This window comes from Pseudoliparis swirei, chromosome 11 (assembly GCF_029220125.1).
Source record: "Pseudoliparis swirei isolate HS2019 ecotype Mariana Trench chromosome 11, NWPU_hadal_v1, whole genome shotgun sequence".
Taxonomy (NCBI): Eukaryota; Metazoa; Chordata; class Actinopteri; order Perciformes; family Liparidae; genus Pseudoliparis; species Pseudoliparis swirei.
Window position 1 is genome coordinate 4,427,286 of NC_079398.1, and position 5,111 is coordinate 4,432,396.

General features: G+C 42.0%; 1 long non-coding RNA gene across 1 annotated transcript; it reads right to left on the reverse strand.

Annotated features, from left to right (window-relative positions):
- Positions 1-1,686: 1,686 nt before the first annotated feature.
- Positions 1,687-5,061, reverse strand: LOC130201978 (uncharacterized). The gene is made up of 3 exons (XR_008833276.1): positions 4,754-5,061; positions 3,127-3,680; positions 1,687-1,927 (listed from the first exon to the last, which is right to left on the reverse strand). It is a non-coding gene; the product is annotated as an uncharacterized LOC130201978 (long non-coding RNA).
- Between the last annotated feature and the right edge of the window lie 50 nt (positions 5,062-5,111).

The following is a 5,111-nucleotide window of genomic DNA, read 5'->3' on the forward strand; positions in this document are numbered from 1 at the left end:
CTTTTTATCCAGCTCTTCATCCTCCAGCTCTCCCGTCTCTGCTTTATTTAGCTCACTATTGGGACCCATTTCAAATGTTGGAGCAGAGTGTAAGACTTCCCAGGAAAAGGTTGTCAACCTGCTCGCTTTTGATGAGCCGCAGAACAAAGAGACTGATTGAAGAGACGCGCGAATGCTCCGCCACATCATTCAAAGCTTTTCACTTTCAATCAGTTCGATCGGTCGAGTCTAGAAAGAGATTTGACACAAAGCATGTTGATGAATGAGTTTTCCTTAATGGGCTGCATGATGTGAAGTCACTATTCTTCCATTAATTTGTTCATGCATGTTATTGTGTGTAAGTTAGTGTGTGCACCTGATTTGCCAATGTGCAATTGTGTGTTCATTATTCAGCAAGCTTCCTTAAGAGCCACCCCAGTTTCACACCACGCATTTTAAATGCTGGCCCTTTGAAATGAGGTCCATGAGCAGAGCACTCACGAGCGTTGTCTGTGAATGTAATTAGCCAATTAGGCGGTTCTTTATTAGAGACTAGCAGCAGCCACGCGTCTCTGCTACCAGGGACTAGTTAGTGTGTTCTAATGAGCCTTTAGCTTCCAACCAGAAGCCCTGTCAAGCATTATTAATAAAGAGGCTATTTGTTCAGGCCTTCCAGTTTAAACACTGTTAATACCAGAGAGCCACGCTTATTGAGATGTATCTACAAGATTCATGAACAGGATGGCACAGTAAAACCAGGTTTATAAAAAATGGTTTTAAAGAAACAAATCCTTCCATTGAGTTTTCTCATTATAGTTTTTACTATTCAAAATTCAACTTTTGTGGTTATATCCATGACTGTGATTTCCGGGAACTATCTCCAGAATTTAACTAGCGGGGATATGTTTTATGTAACATCCAATATTAATGTCCTTCGGCTGTTTTACAATTTCTTCCATACCCACGTTTCCTCAAACCTTTGTATTACACTATTAAACTGTCAGTGTGAACAAGGAAGAGCATCGACATGTGGAATTACTTATTATTTATGCGGAAAAGAGGAGGATATATTTAGGATTCAATTCTCCGTGCTGGAGTATTGCACTGTAATCATAACTGACTTGATATGCTAATAACAAAAGCAATTTGTGACAGGTTAGTTTTAGAGTAATTGGTGTAGGCTTTCTCTGAGCTTTGAATTGATCAAAGAAACAGTGGATGAATAAAGACATAGAAACTGCCGTCATCACGCTTGAAGCGGAGCTTTGGAAATGATTTCAAACACAAATGCACCACCACTACTACCACACACTGCAAATTGCACAGGATTGGATGTTTACATGCATCAGTAGGACGGCTAATATACACACACCTATGAATATCACATACATCTTACGTACCACATACTCGGGAGTTCATCCCAGTGATGATACACACACCCGTCTCAAGAGAGAATAGCTCAGCATCCCTCACACAATGACAGGAATAATGGATCCTAATTCATGAAGGGATTTTATGTCTTAAAAATACGATTTTGATCCGACTTCATATCTCAATTGATATTGACAGATTTACAAACTAACAAGATGGCAGAAATTATATAGAACACACTGTTGGATCCATGAGGTCTGCAGTGCATCTTGCTGCTATCTATATTATTATATGTATGTAGGTGTGGATATATATATTTCAATCAGGAGAGACGGGTATTTAGAGTTGAACAATCATTTATTACAATAGAATATTGCAATAGTGCAAAGTCTTTTTTGGCGATTGGACTCCATCCTGAAGTAGGATAAACCAGGGGTAGAGCTGCTGATATCTGCGCAGGCAGAATCCCCCCATGGAGTCCAGACACTGGTGGTGGTGTCGAAGCCGCGTTGCCGCAACGCCAATTGGAGGAGCCTGGGGTGGCGGAGGGACGAACTGACGCGAGCTGAAACGACAACTGACAGCAGCAGATAACAGAACTTTAAAGTGTTACCAACGACTCTGTGATAGGCTTATTCAACTGGGCTGGCTCTAAATGGTTCATTCATCGGGCCCGCCCCCAATCAGCTAATGGAGTAATCGCTGCAAGACTTGTGAATGAACCAGCTGTACCCAATGTCTTCCTGTCTGAATTTTCGCTAAGCTACATATATATATATATATATATATATATATATATGTGTGTGTGTGTATATATAATATATATATATGTGTGTATATATATATATAAATATGTATATATATATATGTGGGTATATATATACATATATATATGTGTGTGTGTGTGTATATATATATGTATATATACATATATATGTATGTATATGTATATATATATATGTATATATGTATATATATGTATGGATGGATGAATGGATATGTATGTACATATGTTTATAGATAGATAGATAGATGGATAAAATGTCCTAATATCATATTATTTTTGGTGTGCTAATACAACATATCTTCATCCAAAACATAGTCACATTGAAGAGATATTTGTTTAGTTGCAAACAGTCCAGTCACAACCTTTATAACATCCTTTTATTATTCAGAGGGTGTAAGGTTTTATATGCATGTAGCTTTCAGTCCTGGATCCAGTCTGTCACAGCGTCTTTTTTTATACCAAGAGGTATCAAAGTATGACAGGCTCAAATCGATTATATGACCAAATATACCATGAGATGATAGAAAATTCTGATATTTTTTTATACTCTTTATATTGTCGTTGCTACTATATCTCTTAAATATCTTTGCTTCTTTTAGGCCTTTGTGGACAATGTTGTAAATCAATGAGAGACTGCTTTATGGTAGCATTTGATTTTTATGAGATCAATGCGATAATATACCTTGGTTGTAAATGTATTTAATTTGCTGGACTGAGTCAAATCAAACATGCCTATCTGGTTATTTTATCCAAAGTTTCATAATAGATTTTCCCAAAAATGTAGTATGTCATGACATAGGGCAAATGATATGAATATACTGAGATAAAACATTCACCTTCATGCAGGATTTTATTAATATCACTCAACCTTCCATGTACATTTTTCTTTTTTTCTTTATTTGCTTTATTGTTCATTTTTTAAATATTCCAGTGGTAGTGAAGCTGCCAGAGTGAACTGGTTGTATGCAAGGATTTCAGTCTAGGCAAACCTTGTCCATCCTATTGGATGTGAGACCAGTCGAGTGGCGCCTGCATTCCATCACCGTCAGGCCGGGACTAAAATGAGGACTCAGATGCAGAGGATAGAACGTAAAAGCCTACTTTATTGAATTCAGATCCTCTTTGAGGGGTGACAAATAAATGGGCTATGAAAAAACTCACTAAATACCTCGGGCCTGGTAAGATAACTTGCGAAAGAAAAGCTTCCTGATAATGACGATCTAATCTAAGCACAGAATCACTCCAAAGGGAGGACAGCAAAACGGCTGACCAATAAAACAAAACGGAGCTAAACTAGAAACTTTACAGACGAAAAGTCACTTTCAATTAGGAAACAGGAAACAACTCACGTGGTTTGGCAATACTCAGGGAAAAGAGACTCTGGCTGTGGCAAAGGGCTGCGGGACAAGGAGGAAACACTGTGGCCCAAAGGGGAGACGAGACTATGAGCACATGAGGGTCATGGGGAACAGGTGGAGACCATCAGGGGTCAGGGGTCAGGGGAGACCATCACAGGAAGGGCACGTGAGGAAGGGCATGTGACCTGAAACGAGAGGAGGAGTCAGGCTTCAAAATAAAACAGGAAGTTACGAGACAAAAACCCAAGACGAGACCAACCTCCCCGCGGTGCGACGAGCACGAGTCTTCCAAACGTATGAACATTCTGCATAACAGCAGTCAAGACCCCCATCTTATCGCAGACACACAACTGTGTGAACCACATGGGACTCTTCAAGTCTGAGTTGTCACTGCTGCCTCTCTCTCTCTCTCTCTCTCTCTCTCTCTCTCCATCCCTCTCTCCCTCTCCCTCTCTCTCTCTCCCTCTCTCTCTCCCTCTCCACAGCCGCTTTCCACAACACAGGGATGAGTGATGCCGTATCTGCCCCTTTGACTGGCAGAGTAAACACCGCCACCGTAACAGGAATGCCGGGAGACGAACCACAAGCAACAACAGAGGTTGACAGACACGCCACAACCGTGACGGGACACGGCGTGAGAGATAAAGCTGCGCCGGTGTTAGCAGGAATGGTTTTGTGAGCCCAGCGATGATAACCGAGTGAGGAGGCAGATACACGCGCACGGCTGCATGAAAAGAAGATCCCGTGGATACGACAGTGCGGGAGGAACTGTGGATGAGGAGACTTTGAACGACGTCAGTCGGTAAAGGCAGAGATGGGAGCATGTTATTCATCGGGGAAGATGGGATCGTGAAAGAGATCTTTGAGAGCGCAGTATGCTAATAGCACACCCAGACACTCAGGGAAACAAAACCAGCATTAAAGAACCCCTTCAACCCCTACCTCGGTCTTTGCTGCCCGTAATTAACACAAGAAAGAGAGATGGAGAAGGTAAAGGAGGAAATGGGTGAACTGAGGCACAAGGAGGCGAGGCTCCAGAGCGAATGATAGAGATGAAACACTGGAGGCAAAGCTCACAAGCAGAAGCAAATGTTCACACAAAAAATAAAGAATGCCAAAAACGCAGCAAAGATAAAAAAGACCTAAAGACACAAACAAAAACGTTGGGAGAGAAAGGGAAACAGCGAGAGTCAGCACAAACCGAGCAAGACAAAGGAAGATTGACAGGCCGAAAGGGAGAGCACGGAAATATACATACCGCTGATATTGTCATTCTGTGCAGCAGTGTGCTGATGATGAGAGCGTCATCTGAGACCGACAGCCTCGTTCCTACTGTACCGCGTGCCAAACACATCCCCGTCTCTCTGCTGCGTTCTCCCACACAATGGCCGTCTGATGGAGACTGAATGACCGGAGGGGGACGAAGTGAGACGTGAGAGAATAACTGAAAGAAACACACACTCGGACTCGGAGAGGCCGGTGAGGGGAAGAGTGCAAACGGAGATAGAGAAACAGAAATGGTGGAGCAAAGAGGATGTGTGGAGAACACCGGCTCAATGCAGCTGCAATTTAAGGGAGCGATTTTGTGCCGGGGAATATGCTAATGCATGCTCTGC